Source organism: Pistacia vera, unplaced genomic scaffold (genome assembly GCF_008641045.1).
Source record: "Pistacia vera cultivar Batoury unplaced genomic scaffold, PisVer_v2 Contig401, whole genome shotgun sequence".
Lineage (NCBI taxonomy): Eukaryota > Viridiplantae > Streptophyta > Magnoliopsida > Sapindales > Anacardiaceae > Pistacia > Pistacia vera.
The window spans coordinates 1-17,371 of NW_022196226.1; the positions used below are offsets into that span (position 1 = coordinate 1).

The window sequence follows — 17,371 nt, forward strand, 5'->3', positions numbered from 1 at the left end:
TATCCACCATAGTCTTGATACACTCCTTGATGCAGCCGATCACCACCGTATTGACAGCTCTAAATAGAGCTGCGTTAGGCTAGTGTCAAACTGCACCAATCGGTGCACAAGGCGTTCTGGTGATCTCAAGTCTAAGGATCACATGCACCACCATTCGTTAGAGGATTTGTTCCATAGACACTAGGGTTACCATCCATATGGAATCCTCTGGTTGGTCAGTCTAGTGAACTTGCTACGGTGTATTCGCCTACAACAAGCACCTATGTGTTGCATAAGGTTGTCACCAAACATCCTCGACAAGTGAGATCAGTCACTGCCTTTCGACAAGGTCGTTCAACACTTTGATAGTCTTATCGTATTATCTGTGCCCTTACTTCAGAATAGTACTGGGGCTACCCGGGAGTGATGAATCCTCTGTTTATCCACCATAGTCTTGATACACTCCTTGATGTAGCCAATCACCACCTTATTGACAGCTCTGAATAGAACTGCGTTAGGCTAGTGTCAAACTGCACCAATTGGTACACAAGGCGCTCCGGTGATCTCAAATCTAAGGATCACATGCACCACCATTCGTTAGAGGATTTGTTCCATAGACACTAGGGTTACCATCCATATGGAATCATCTGGTGAGTCAGTCCAGTGAATTTGCTGCGGTGTATTCGCCTACAGCAAGCACCCATGTATTACACCAGGTTGTCACCAAACAACCTCGACAAGTGAGATCAGTCATTGCCTTTCGACAAGGTTGTTCAACACTATGATAGCCTTACCGTATTATCTGTGCCCTTACTTCAGAATAATACTAGGGCTACGAACGTTTCTTGAATGGCCACCATCTGTGCTCATAGGGTTCTCACTATCAAGATTTGAAACACTTGATACACTCGTCATGGTTCTACCATTCTAAGGACATATAGCAATACATATTGCAATAATAATGATTTACACGATATAAAATAAAATGCCTTTTATTTATTGATGAACATTATTACAAAGAGTCAATTCTACAATAATTGATTAGCTCTATGGCATCTACTCTAACAATCTCATTTTGAGATTAAAGATATGGGTGAAGCTGCATATATTCTTGGAGTCATGATTTCAAGTGATCACCCAAGGAAATTATTAGCTCTTTTGCAAGAACCATACGTTAAGAAAATTCTTGAACGATTTCATATGCAAGATTGTAAACCCATAGACAAACCTATCACGAAAAGCGAGACTTTGAGTGGAGTCGTAAACTATGTTCGAAGACTCCATAAAAAAGGAACAAATGAAGAATGTTCCTTATACAAGTGCTGTTGGAAAGCAAATATCAATCTGACCTAGGACAAGCACATTGGAAAGTAGTAAAGAGAATCTTAAGGTATCTAAAGGGAATAGCTAATTGCTCATTATGTCATCAAGGAAATGATTTACACTTCAGAGGCTACACTGATGCTGATTGGGGAGGAGATTTAAATGAAAGGAAATCTACTTCCGGATATGTTTTCTTACTAAATGGTGGGGCCATATCTTTGAGCAATAAGAAACAATCATGAATAGCCTTATCTATAATGAAGGCTGAGTTTGTAGCATTTTCAGCTGCAGTGCAAGAAGCTGTTTGGTTGAGACGGTTCATGAATCATCTAGGAATAATTAATGTTGCTATTGAACCAGTGAGAGTAAACTGTGACAGTCAAGCAGCAATAGTATACACTAAGGATCCCAAATATCATGGTAAAACGGAACACATAAATATCAATTACAATTTTGTGCTAGATTTGGTGGCACAAAAAGAGGTGAACATAAAGTTCATATCTACACATGACATGGTTGCGGATCCAATTACAAAGCCTATACCAAGAGATACTTTTAATAGACATATTAGATCTCTAAGCTTTCCGTAGATGTTAAATGTACTCATACTTTGAGATTGAGATTTCCCAAAAATGTTCACGTTTATCTTATCAATACTACATAACAATATTGTCAATGCTCAATTTCGTTTATTATGGAACATACATGAAGGAGTGTATATTAGACTATATATTAATATATATTATCTATATAGTAATATAGATATAGTTAGTATATATATTGCTATATATATATATATATATAATATAAGAGAGAGAGAGAGAGGAGATAGAGAGAGAGAGAGAGAGAGAGAGAGACGAGATCCTAAGGCGTCTGGAATGGTGATCATGGGATGAACTCATAGTACTTTGAGATTGAGATTTCCCAAAAATGTTCACATTTATCTTATCAATACTAAATAACAATATTGTCAATGCTCAATTTCGTTTATTATGGGAACATAAATGAAGGAGTGTATATATATATATATTATATTTATTTTGAAAAGCATGTCGGACAGTTAAAAGATTGGCCTTCTCACACGGGCAATCACCTCTATCACTTTGTAGGAATGAAGATGAGATGTTTTTAAGCTTATTATCTAGGTGATAATAGAAAGCCAAGCTTAAAATATTTAAAATTGCCTAAAAATAGAATAAAAATAATTTCATAATGAAATATGACCATAAGTGATAAATTATAAAAAATTATCACTTTATCTGTCTAATTGCCAAATTAGAGTTCCGATGAATCAAAAGTATGTAAAGTGAACTCAAGTTAGACATTAAGTATGTTTGAACTAAAATCTGTCCGGCATTTTCAATTTAAAAAAATGAGACATGCACTCCATGGGAAAGGAGGAAATGTTGTAGCATGTGATTTATACCACATGCAAAATATTGACCAAAAGGGTAATGAAAGTCAAAATCTCAACTTTAACATTGTGTGAGACCTTGAGATTTTAAGAACAAAATCTCATAGAGTACCCTTATTGCTCTATTATGTTTCTTGAAAACCTTATTTAATGGTTATTATCTTAGAGTATTACCAAAAGATTAAGATAAATTCAATCTCCTGAGACATTTCTGGAAAAGCAAATTAAATGAAAGTTGCAAGAATCGAGAAAAGATGAAGATTACAATTTTGGATTATCACACTATAATCATTTGTATTCATTGGTCAACCAATTATGTTTTTTTTTATTTTTATTTTTTTTAATTTTTTATGTAAGGACAAAATATAATTATGAATACAACTGATGTTTACTATAAATGCGATAGTTAGAGAAAGATGTGATAAGTAATCTAGGGTATTGCATATTACATACAACCCAAGTTTCACAATTCGAGAAGTTATATATTCCTAACAGATATATAACTAATGTGCTGTCGATATATGCATGGTCACATGACATATTTACTAAAGTATGAGCCTTGTAGAAGTGTAGAGAGAAATAGTTCCATCATGTGTGAATGAGAGATATTGGATATGGGTGGAACACCCATGATGAGACCCACCCAATTTGAATATTGAATTTGGATTGTGTTGTGAGTTACCACTATCTCTGCCATTTAGTATAAGAGTTTGATGGAAAACTCTTAACAAAGATTTCCGTACACAAAAACACTATTCTCTCTTTTATTTCATAGAGCAGTGAACGATACTCTCCAATTACATTCCATCAATCTGTGCTTTGAAGAAATACTTGGGTATCTACAATAGGTATTTATGCTGTGATGTTATTTATTGCAATTCATTAATTATGTTAATGTGATTACAATGATGATTATGTTAATATGATCTTGGGATAGAAATAGAATATTTGTTATTCTTAGTTTTCTAACAAATCTAAATGAGGTTGAATATTTTTTTGTTTTACATTTGTGTGTTGGAAATATAATCTTTACAAAGAAGCATTTGATTATATATACTATATATTAAAAGGGCAGCTTTTTTTTTTTTTTTTTTTTTTCCTAATGATTGGAGGTGTTTGAGCCAGTTTGTAAACACTTCAACTAATCCACCGGGACCTTGGAATTATCGACTGAGTAAGAGCTCCAATGGTCATCCCTATTAGTAACAGTGGAGACTTGAACTCAGGAGATCATGTTAGATTCTCCTCTTGCTCTTCTACTCTCAAGGGGACTCGAACTTGAGAGATCATGTTACCATCAAGGGGACTCGAACTTTAAAGACCATGTTAGATCCTCTTTTGCTCTTTTATTATCAAGTCAGCTAATAGCGGTTAAAGGGCAGCTTTTCCCACAACTGAAAGGCTGGTCTTCTATTAAGTTGTTTTACAAAGTAATTATCAATTATTCTAGCATTTGCAATATTGATTCCTTCATTTGTTGGCCCCATTAATATTATGAACTTTGTTGTTATATATTGAATGGGTTAATTCTACCGAGTTTCATATCTTGGACGGGGGTTTATCAATTGGGAATTTATCCAAACAACAGTTAGATTGAATACGAAGTAAATTAACACCATTTAATGTTAGTTTAAATTGATATAGATTGCTGTGGCCAGGGGCGGCTCCAGTTGCCCAGGGCCCATGTAGGAGTGAACACAAAATGATAAAATTATCCTTTAAATTTATTTATATTTTAAAAAATAATTATATAATTAAGTTATTATATTCTGTAACAAATTTAATTTTTTTGTTCTGTATATATATTTATTTTGCTATTATCAATTTTACAGAGAAATGACTGCCAGTAAAGATTCTATCTACTTTATATATATATGTTAAAAAAATTCTAGTTATATTCTTGAAAAACATAATAAAAATTTGTTTAATTTTTATAACCTTGCATGAATGAGGTTTTATTAACTTCATATAGTTATTTTTCGAAAGTAAAAAATTACGATATAAGATTAAAATTTTAAATTACATTTTCTTTTATCACTTTATAATATTACTCAAATTCGCAGTTATCCTTTTCACTTTATAAGTGGAATTCTCTAAAATTTTATCTATTTTTCATTTTGGTAAGATTAAAAATGATTGCATATCATTTTTAGGGAAATGATTTTTAGCCTCCTCCATTTTTTTCTTTAGCCCCCATCTTCTTTTTAAGCGAGGATATAGTTGTCATACANATAATTTATTTAAATATATGCTAACACATAGTTAAATGTAATTTCACTTATTTAATTTTTCTAACAAATTAAATAAAAGGCTACGACCTCAGCAAATTTAATTACACTGTGAAATTACCAAAATACCCTTTCGCCCAAAAAGATGAAAACGCACTTCTTTCTTCTTGAGTCTTAAATTATCTTCTATGTGTGTGACCCATAGGCTCCTCATCATACCGGTAGTGTATAGTATCGCGATTAACACCAATTAATCATCTCATTAATACACAAACCAAGATTGGCCCATAGCAAGGCATCATGGCCACCTAATCGATTCGGATTCAACAAAGTAGCTACCTGTCAATGATATGGTTACCGTACAATTTGTTCCTTTCATCATACGTTATCTCGACGAGACGAAGGCATAGAAATAGTGTCAACCTTCGGTTACTCTCGATATTATGTATTCAGTTTCTGGACCAATGACCTGTATTATAATCCGGATAGTGCAACAACTCAATCCTACTGTGGCCACAATTTTAGTGTCATTGTGATATACTAAATTGCACCGTGAGATAACTTTTCCTGTACCCAGGAGTGATGAATCCTCTGTCTATCCACCATAGTCTTGATACACTCCTTGATGCAGCTAATCACCACCGTATTGACAGCTCTGAATAGAACTGCGTTAGGCTAGTGTCAAACTACACCAATCGATGCATAAGGCACTCCGGTGATCTCAAGTCTAAGGATCATATGCACCACCATTCGTTAGAGGATTTGTTCGATAGACACTAGGGTTACCATCCATATGGAATCCTCTGGTGGGTCTGTCCAGTGAACTTGCTGCGGTATATCTGCCTACAACAAGCACCCTTGTGTTGCACCAGGTTGTCACCAAACAACCTTGACAAATGAGATCAGTCACTGCCTTTCGATAGAGTCGTTCAACACTATGATAGCCTTACCGTATTATCTGTGCCCTTGCTTCAGAATAGTATTGGGGCTACGGACGTTTCTAGAATGGCTGCCATATGTGCTCATAGGGTTCTCACTATCAAGATTTGAAACACTTGATACCCTCGTCACGGTTCTACCATTCTAAGGACATATATTAATACATATTGCAATAATAATGATTTATGCGATATAGAATAAAATGCCTTTTATTGGTTAATGAACATTATTACAAAGAGTCAATTCTACAATAATTGATTGGCTCTAGGGCATCTACTCTAACAATAGTTGGAAATGATAAAGGATTTTTCAATGAAATCAAAGAATGGTTATTATCTCTGTTAGGAAAAGATCCATATACGTAGTGGAAAACAAAAATCATAACACAAGAATTGTTCCAAAGAGCCAAGATCAAAGGTATAGTTTTACTGTTTTTATTTAAGTAGAAATCTGCAGAAATTAATCATGAGTTTAAAAAAACATATGCACGTTTGGAGGCTCCTNTATAGTAGTCTGACACAAAGTAAACAAATTCTTGCTTGATATTCTTTTGGAGAATTCTTTTTTAGTTTCTTTCTTCTCCTTCTTTTTTCTTTTATAAATTTTATATTTTGGTAAATTGTTACAGATTACAATATTCTAATGGAAAACTTTTCGTATAATTAAAGAATTACAAGAATTTAGATTAAAAAAAGATGTTATTTAGTCCTTACCATTGTTATTTAGTCCTTACCATTGTTCTAATCAAAGGTGGCTCACTTCACCCAATTCAAATTTTCCCTTTTTCGCCCAATTCAAATTTTCTCTTTTTCGTTGTAACACCGAAGAAAATTAGGAGAATAAAAAGAGAGTTCATAAAGACATTCCCTTTTTCCCTTTTTGTAATCATGATTGAATCGATTTATTTTTGTAATTTAATCTTTGATGTGAACATGTATGGTGTGCTATCATAGGCAACCAAGATTAAAACCTAAAAACACATGTAGTAGTGTGAGTAAGGATCATTCCGACAGAGAGTGTCTAGCCAAGTTTTATGTTACGTGAAAAAGGCTGGGGGGGTTTGAGTAAAACAAAAACAATTTCAAGGACAAAAAAAATTCAAATTAAATTATCGAAATCAATCAAAATAACGAACCTTGGTCTAAGTCAACATCCACCATCGAAATCTTACAACTGATCATCGATGCAAGTATAAATCAATTGTTACTTTGATTATTCACCGTTGAAACTATTTTCTTATCTCTTCTTAGTTGTAATTAATTAGGAAACAAGCGATCTAATTAACCTTACTACTAATCAACCCTAGGCAAGCGCTAAAGGTTTAATCTAGTAGCAGCCTTAAGGGCTAGAGAAATCGATGAAGCTGAACAACACAAACACAAGCGGTTGTATTTAATTTAGTTGAATGTTCTTCTTAAGATTTAATGATTCCTGACGCAGCAATTTCTTAAACCTTAATTACCCACAAATTAGATGGATCAAACAATTACGGATTTGATATCCAACTTAGCAGTAGATTGCAACAAATAATAACCTAGTAGGCCTCCTAGTAATTAAATGCAACAATCATGAAAATAGGCATAGAAGAACATCCAATACTCAAAACATATATTGAACACTAAAGAAAAACAGATTAGATCTCACAGTTTTATTAATTCCAAGGCCTCCGTTTCCTTCGACCAAGTTATAAAAATTAGCCGCTCATGGCCATCACGAAAATCAAAAGAGAAAATTGCAGAAGAGAGGAAGAGAGGCGTGTGTAAATCTTTCCAATCTGATTTCTCTCCCCTCTTAAAAATATCCAATTCAAGTATTTGAATTCTACTAAATCTCCTAAAAATATTCTAATATCCTAAAATAACATTTATCCTAATCTGATTCTGATTAATTGAAAATAAAATAAAGTCCTACAATAAAATAGGAAAGTGGTGTGTCCAACTGTAACTTGCGTGCAACAGGTTTTCAAATCTTCCAATAATAAACTGCCTAATGACTTGCATGATAGGGTAGAATGTTCCAGAATGTCAGTAGTGCAGGTGCGTCAAATTCAAGCCCGATTACAGCCTTGATGCAACGAGTATCTCTCCAAACTCAAAACACGAAAGTTGTAGATATCTTTCTTAGGGTTCCACAGAATTTTGAATCATCTCAATCGAAGCTCGGATGAGAGAGTTATGCCCAGATTACGAAGCGATGTTGAAACTATTTGAATTCACCTAATTAGTTCCGTTTTGCATTTAACTCCTCCATTTGCATCCTAAATCAAAGTAGAATAATAATGAGTACATTTAGGCAACAAATAAGTATAAAACACTAGACATTAAGGGGGTGAATATGACATTTTGCTTTCTCATCAATGTAATACAGACATTAATATTTAACATGTGATTCAAATATTAAGTCTATAACATTAAAGCCAAAAATGTAAATATTTTTTACAATTTTTTGGCCTTTTCGAGTTTTTAAAGATAAAAATTAAAGGAGACCATATTATATGCCTTTTTAGTAAATTTTGTCACAAAATATCATATTTAATTTGACTCAAATATTTTGTCACTAATACCTCCATTACAACATTTATAAATTTTTTTTTTTGTTTGTAATGCTAAATAATTCTTTTGTGACAAATTAGTTTGTAATTATAGCATGTATTATTAAATATAGTGACTAAAGTTTTTGATGACAAATATGTTTTTGATGATAAACAATTTATCTCGATGCTTAAATTCTGACTCAAACATTTTGTCATTAATACCTCTATTTCAGCATATATTATGACAATTTTTTTTTGTAATAATAAATAAATTCTTTCGTGACAAAATAATGTGTAGTTATAGCATGTACAACTAAATATAGTGACTAAAATGTTTTATGACAAAATATGTTTGTCACAATAAACAATTTGCCTAGGCGCCAAAAAATTGTGACGAAATATTATGATAAAGATGTTTTTCTTCACTACATTTATTATGAGTCTCTTTATTATGATAAAATATTATGACAATATTTTTTTTAGTCACTGTATATTCTCTACGTCATACTTAACGTGATGTTTCTTTATTTTTTCATAATAACTATATTACTCATGACAAAATAACATTTGATAAAATTAATTTTGTTGCAATATAATATATTTCTTGTAGTGTTTCCTGTATTAAGTTAAAGTAAAAAGACATTTTTCTGTTGGTGTTTTAAGAATTGAAAGTAATGGAAGTAGAGTTATCATTTTGAAAACTAAAGTGAAGGTGCAGGGGTGAAGGGAAACTATCATTAATAATTTTGAGGACATTGGGACTCTGATTAGATAAAACCAGAATTTAACTATAAACGCTTTAAACTGTCGTTGGACTAGCGTAACAGTGTCAGACCACTGGTCCAACCGTCCCAAATGAAAAAGTAGTCCACTGAAAAAGCCCTAAATCAAAACTAATTTCATTCTTCTTTCCTTCATTCATATGCAAATCTTGAGTGGGTTTAATTGAAGCTGCATGTTTGTATGTGGCTATGTGATATAAATAAATAAATAAATAAATAAATAAATAAAAATATATATATATATATATATATTCTAGTTAAAAGCCCCGCGTGTTGCGCGGGTTGTTTAAGAAAGTTGTTTGGACACCATTTTTGTTTGAATAATTGGATGTTTCAATTGGTTGAGATCTACTAATTAATTGAACAAAATGTTCCATCAATCCAAATTTCTTGTTCTCATAACGCATATGTTCATAGAATTTTATTTTAATTATTGTTGCTTTTCGTGTGGTAAAATATAATTAGTAAATAAGTTTGTTGATAACTTATTGTTTTTTTATGATCTGTTATTGAATTTAATGTGATCGTGTTTATGTAAATAGGGCTAAAACTCGTGCGTTTCACTGATATGTTTTACTTTTTTATATTTTAAATATTTTTAGATTTGACAACTAATATATAATATATCTGAATATTATTAAGTAGGAATGTCTTGAGATTAAAGTCCCGTGCGTTGCACATGTTGCTTTTGATATTGGTTTGGACACCACGTTTGTTTGAATAATTGGGTGTTTCAATTGGTTGATATCTACTATTGAGATAAATATATTGTATAGGTCTATCAAATTAAGGATTTTGATTATATATAGTTTTACATTATGATTTTATTGTGTGGTGTCGTTTTTCAGCGTCAAAATGTCTAGCATTTTAAATGATGTCATTTCATACATTGTTTTAAATAACTTGTCATTTCTTTTAAGTGTGGTTCGACTATAATTGGAATGGTCTATAGTTATCCAAATTCATCATATAATATATTAAATAAATCTTTATTTTTCTAGTTTCCAAAGACTTAAACCACTCGTCAATTGGATTTTTATTGAGCAAGTTATGACCTATTTATTACTGATTGCTTAGTGGAAATAGGGGAAACCAAAATGCATGTGATAATAAAATGAATGGTTAGGCCGTGGGTCTACAATTAACCAAATTTAGCGTATAATATATGAAATCAAAGATCTATCTGTCTAGTTTTAAAATATTCAAACCTCTCATCAATTGGATGTTTATTGAGCAAGTTATGACCCATTTACCATTGACTGCTTAGTGGGAACCGAGAAACAAGGGAAACAAAAATATGTGTGATGATAAAATGAATGGTTTGGTAGGGGTTCAAAAATTATCAAAATTAATTGTATAATATATCAAATTAAAGTTTTGTTTGTCTAGTTTCCAAATATTCAAACCGCTCCTCAATTGGATTTTTATTGAGCAAGTTATAGCAGATTTACTATTGATTGTTTAATGGAAACCGAGAAACTGGGGAAACCGAAATGTCTTTGATGATACAATTAATGGTTCGAAAATGGTCTACAATTATCCAAATTCAGCACATAATATAACAAATTAAAGCCTTGCCTATCTCGTTTCTAATGATTCAAATCGTTCATCAATTGGGCTTTGATTGAGCAAATTAGGGCCAATTTAGTACTGATTAAGTGGAAACCAAGAAACAGGGGAAACCAAAATGTGTGTGATGATAAAATAAATAGTTTGGTAGTGAGTCTACAGTTATCCAAATTCAGCATATAATATATTCAATTAGAGCCTTGTCTTTCTAGTTTCCAAAGATTCAAACCGTTTGTCAATTGTATATTTATTGACCAAGTTATGGTCAATTTACTGTTGATTGTTCAATGGAAACCGAGAAACGGGGAGAACCCAAATGTGTGTGATGATAAAATGCATGATTTTACTGTGGGTTTACAGTTATCCAAATTACATGTATGATATACCAAACTAAATCCCTTTCTATCTAGTTTCCAAATATTCAAACCGTTCATCAATTGGATGTTTATTGAGCAAGTTATGACCAATTTACTATTGATTGTTCAGTGGAAATTGAGAAACGGGGGAAACCCAAATGTGTGTGATGATAAAATGAATGGTTTAGACGTGTGTCAAAAATTATCCAAATCGATCATATAATACATTAAATCAAAGCTCTATCTTTCTAGTTTCTAAATATTCAAACCGTTTGTCAATTGGAATGTTATTGAGCAAGGTATAGTAGATTTACTACTGACTAATAAGTGGAAACTGAGAAACAAGGGAAACAAAAATGTGTGATGATAAAATGAATGGTTTGACAATAGGTTTATAGTTATCCAAATTTAGTGTATAATATATCAAATTAAAGCTTTGTCTATCTAGTTTCCAAATATTCAAACCGTTTGTCAATTAGATTTTTTATTGAGCAAGTTATGACAAATTTACTACTAATTACTCAGTGGGAACCGAGAAATGGGGGAAACCAAAATGTGTGATGATAAAATGAATGGTTCAAAAATGGGTCTACAGCTATCCAAATTTTTAAACCGTTCATGAATTGGATTTTAATTGAGCAAGTTATGGCCAAGTTACTATTGACTGTTCAATGGAAACTGAGAAACAGGGGAAACCAAAATGTGTGAGATGATAAAATGAATGGTTTAGCAGTGGGTTTACAATTATTCAAATTTCGCAGATAATATATGAAATTAAATCTATTCAAACCATTCATCAATTGGGTTTTTATTGAGCAAGTGATGACCCATTTACTATTGATAATTCAATGGAAACCAAGAAATAGAGGAAACCAAAATGTGTATGATGATAAAATGAATGGTTTCGCAGGGGGTCTACAATAATCTAAATTGATTGTTTAATAAATCAAATTAAAGCCTTATCTGTCTAGTTTCCAAATATTCAAACCATTACTCAATTGGATTTTTATTGAGCAAGCATAGCAAATTTACTACCTATTGTTCAGTGGAAACCGAGAAACTAGGGAAGCCAAAATGTGTGTGATAATATAATGAATGGTTCAACAATAGGTCTACAGTTATCCAAATTCAGCGTATAATATACCAAATTAAAGCCTTTTCTGTCTAGTTTCCAAATATTCAAACCGTTTATTAAGTGGTGTAATATCTCACTAGGCAAGTATTCACTGAGTATCTTACAGAGAGAATCTAAAGAATTGCTAGCTTAAAAAAGGATGTTCATCTAATATTTTTATCCTTAATCTAGTTATAACATACTATTACACAATGACTATTTCTCACATATATAAATCCACATTAATTCCTTCACTGAGACAGTCTGTGCAATCCTCTTGCCAGCTTGATGTCTCTCGACCACTACAATCTAATACCTGCAAAATAAAGAAAGCAACGGGGTGAGCTATAAATGCTTAGTAAGTAAACCAAATCTAACTATGCTCTTACTTCGCTGTCCCCGTTTTCACTGTACTGCTTCTAAATTTCTACTTGCTTGCTTTCTTTATTCTCAGGCGTACTACTTAGTAGTATTCTATTTTTCTCAAATCTTTCTAAATCCTTCTAGTGCTGTGCTATTCTTTATCATTTTATTTCTCTTCTCTACTAGATTATAACTTTCTGTTTCTTTCTCTACTCAACAAATCACTAAGTTTCCTTGCTATTTGTCATATTTCTAATTTCTGTTATTTTCTAGCATGAATCTAATTTTTGTTCTTTTCTTGTATATCTCTAATTTCTTTTCTATTCTTGTAGGCTTCTATGTTCTTTTCTTCTCTATTCTCATGGGCTTCTATTTTCATTTCTTCTCTATTCTCATGGGCTTCTATTTTCTTTTCTTCTCTATTCTCATCGGCTTCTATTTTCTTTTCTTCTCCATTCTCATGGGCTTCTATTTTCTTTTCTTCTCTATTCTCATGGACCTCTATTTTCTTTTCTTCTCTATTCTCATGGGCTTCTATTTTCTTTTCTTGGCTAGTCAGACATGCAATAATAAAATAAACTGTTTAATCTATGCTTAAATGCATGAGATGCAATGCACATAAAATGTCTGATGCATATGCAAATGATCATGTTTGTATTCTTTCTGAAAATTCTTTTCTAATTCTTTCTGAAATTATTTAAATTCTTTATGAAATTCTTTCTGTTTTCTATTTCTTATTCTATTTTTCTTTCTTTTTCTGAAATTCTTTCTGTATTTTATTTTGATTTGCCTATTGGACTAGGCTGAGGCATGGATTTGGAACCCTGGCCATGTGAGCGTATTCTGAAATTCTTTTTGGGTACAGTCCTCATCCACATGCACTTTTGGTGGACTGCACAATTCTGTTTTCTATTCTGAGACCAATCACTGATGGCGGTGTGCATGTGAGAAATTTCTGCATCTTTGTCGCCACTAGCTAACGCAATGAATGCTCACAGGTTCCCCATCGTAACAGCCTCTGAAAACATGCTCTGTAAATCTGCAAAATAACTAGCTAGACATTTTTTGATAATTTTAAAAATTTCTAAAATATATGCTATGCTATGTCATGCATTTATATGCTATCTATGCATGATCCCAAAATACGTGTCTGACTCTGGCATGTATTCTATTAATTCTAAGGATTTTATTTCTATACTTTTCTAGAAAGCCCAAAGTTCTATTCTAGTAACACGCTTAAATTAAACATTTTCTATTTTAATCTTTATTTCTAAAATCTATGCATCGTGTGTACGTACGCGATTCTATAATTTCTACATAATTATGTAATTCTTCAATTCTATCATGCTATGTAAAATGCACACGTACACAATTACATTATCTCTCACAAATTCTACTCTAATATTTTCTAATGTAACAAACATGCCTTGTACAACTTTCTAAATACAACTCTTAATGCCATGAATTTTCATTCTCTTAACATGACCATCAACATTGTTATACATGCCCTTCTTTCTTCTTTTCTTTTGGCTACATTCTATACATTAATCTATATTGCCATATTAATCATTGTAAATTCAATCTAACACATGGCACATCATATATACTTTGGCTAAATTCTAATTTCTTTCTAACATTCTTAACTAAACTTTTGGCCAATACAACATATTCTCAAGATCTTCTAGCACAATTCTATAGCTTGTAATATATAATAAGGCTTGAAAACTATACTCATACCAATCAATTTCTAAAATGGTCATGTATTTAATACATAAACTAAACTTCTATTTCTTTGATGTTTCTGTGATATTTATACTTGGGAAAGCTTTTCTATTCTTTATACAATAAAAACACTTATTACATATTGTTTATAACTAATCTCAAAACAAGAAACAACAATATCCTCATTTGGCCAAGCCATTCTTTTAATGATCTTTCTAATTTCAAGCATACAAGCTTGACAATTTATTGTGGCATATTGTAATATTATAATATAATCACCCATCTTTTACTATTATCAATACTACACTATTGCAACAATTTAATATGCAATTCTTGCCATCACTTTTCTAAATTCATAAGTTTCAAAACTCATAATTCAATGACTAAATACAATATGTCATTCAAACAAATGCTAAAAGTTCAAGCAACTTGAACCATGCACTAAAGGCCGTTTATTTCATTGAACTAACAAAACCAAGTGTTATTCTAAATTTTGGCATAACAAAATGCACTCTTGAACACTTAAACTTAAACTTGGTCAAGTCTAATACAACCTTTTAACATCAATTCTTTCCTTTCTCAAACAATATCATTAACAATATTTGATAAATTCATGCATGAATTTTGATAAGTTGCATAAATTTAGTGTTTTTAGGTTTGTTTTTATAGCCTTCTAGTTAACTTTTCATTTGTTTTCTTTGTTTTGATGTTAGTTTTTGTTAAGTTTGAGATGTGAATGGTCAGCTGTTGATTTGGAGAATTTTTGTAATTTTTAGGCGTTAATTGAGTAGATTGGAGCATTGGAATAAAATTGGGATTCAAAGCTTGAAGAAATTGAGATTAGCTGACAATTTTGAAGGCCATAGCCTTGCCTTGGTGGTTCACCATGACCATGGCGGTGGAATGAGGATAAAATATCGAGGACAGGAATCACCATGGCCTACGCTGTGGTGACATACATTTGGACATGGCCAGGGCCGTGTCGGACACTTTTAGGGTTTTTATTAGTTTTTCTTTCCTTTTTTACTTAGGACTCTTTTGGTATATAAGGGTGATTAAGATTACTTCTTAGGAGGCCGAATTTTTCCTATTCTTGGAGAGAGATTATTGTGTAACAAAAGAAAAAGGAGAATCAAGAACAAAATTCATCACAGAGTTTGTCTTTACTTTTTCAATATGATTTATTTCTTGGATTCTACTCTTATTTCTTTTATTGTGAACTAATTTTCTCAGGCTAAGACTAGGGTTAGTCTATTTATGGATCTGTGATCAATCTTCTACTCTATGGTCAGTGAATTATTTTTCTAATGATGAGCCTATATTATGTGCTTAAGTCTATTAGGAACCTGATCAATTTCTGATAGAATTGTTTTGTGTGATTGAGACCGATAGGAGATATAACATGAGTGCTCTAGTAATATAGGCAATGGATTTATTGGATATAGAGATATATGAATTGATACATGCAATAGTCATAGCCAGGATTAACTTGTTCTGAAAGCTAGAGGATTTCATAAAGCTTAATGCTCGCCTATTTCATTAAATCTATATAGAGATATCTAGGTTGTGAGATAGAAGTATAATTAATATTGCTTGAGAAAGAATATTGGTTAACCTAGGAAATCCCATTGTCACATCTCTTAAATAAATTCATTGATCATAATAAATTGAGGGGTGCAGAGAAGTTATAGATGAGCCTGAAGTCTTAGCCGTTTTCTCTCATTGAATTCTTAATTTTAGTTTTACTGCAATTGTTCGTTTCTAATATTTCAGCTTTTAATATTTTTAGTTTTAAAGATCACCATTATAAGTTTTGATTATCTAGATAAAGTTAAGACTAATTAATATTTCAGTACTTGTTTACGCAATCCCTTGGGTATGATCACCTGTATTTTGTTACATTATATTACTTGAGACTAGTGCACTTGCTAGTAGTTGTTTCAAATGACACAACAAGTTTTTGGCACCGTTGCCGGGGATTGCAGTTAGGCAATATTGAAATCATTAGTTTAGCTTTACTTTAGATCTTGTTCCATTTTTTTTATATATATAATTTTTTTTTCAAGTTCTTTTGTTTTCAAATTTTCTAGCGTATGACACACACTAGACGAAGATTAGAGATTCTTGAATCTTTTGACCCAGAAATTGAGAGAACAATATGAGCATTGAGAAGAAGGCAAGCAAGGAACATGATAGATGACAAGAATAATAATAATCAAGTGAATCCTCCACTTTTGGAGAATCTCGCAGAAGCTACAGCCCCACGTTCTTTAATGGATTATGCGATGTCGTCATTGAGTGGCACTGCTTCTAGCATTAGGAAGCCAGCCATTGTAGCAAATAACTTTGAAATTAATTCTATGATTATTCAGATGATTTAGTCAGCCTACCAATTCAGTGGTTTAGCCCACGAGGATCCAAATGCTCACATTGGAAATTTCTTAGAGATACATGATACATCCAAGCAGAATGGTGTCACAGACGATGCAATTAGATTGAGACAGTTCCCTTTTTCATTGAGAGATAAAGCCAAGATTGGCTAAATTCTTTGCCTGTAGAATCTATTACAACTTGGGATGCATTGGCTTAGCACTTTCAAGCTAAATATTTTCCTCCCTCTAAAACTGCAAGGATACGTAATGATATCACTAATTTTATGTAGCTAGATGGGGAGTCGTTATACGAAGCATGGGAGCATGACAGAGAGTTGTTAAGGAAATGCCCGCATCATGGATTACCAATTTGGTTATAGGTACAAACTTTTTATAATGGTTTAATTCCTGCTAACTGTTCTATGATTGATGTAGCTTCATGAGGCACTATAATGAAGAAGACACCAGAAGCAGCATATGAATTATTGGATGAGATGGCTTCAAACAGTTACCAATGGCAGTCTGATAGAGTGCCACAAAGGAAGGCATCAAAATTATATGGAGTGGATGCAAACACAACAATTTCTGCTCAGTTGGAAGCATTGAACAAAAAGATTGATAATATGAGTGCCCCAATCATGCAAGTGAAGAGCATGAGTTATGATCTATGTGGAGGA

At 32.2% G+C, this 17,371-nt stretch overlaps 1 non-coding gene across 1 annotated transcript; it reads right to left on the minus strand.

The window, feature by feature from the left end:
- Positions 1-16,954: 16,954 nt before the first annotated feature.
- LOC116141973 lies at positions 16,955-17,058 on the minus strand. Its single transcript, XR_004129919.1, has one exon. It is a non-coding gene; the product is annotated as a small nucleolar RNA R71 (small nucleolar RNA).
- Positions 17,059-17,371: the final 313 nt, after the last annotated feature.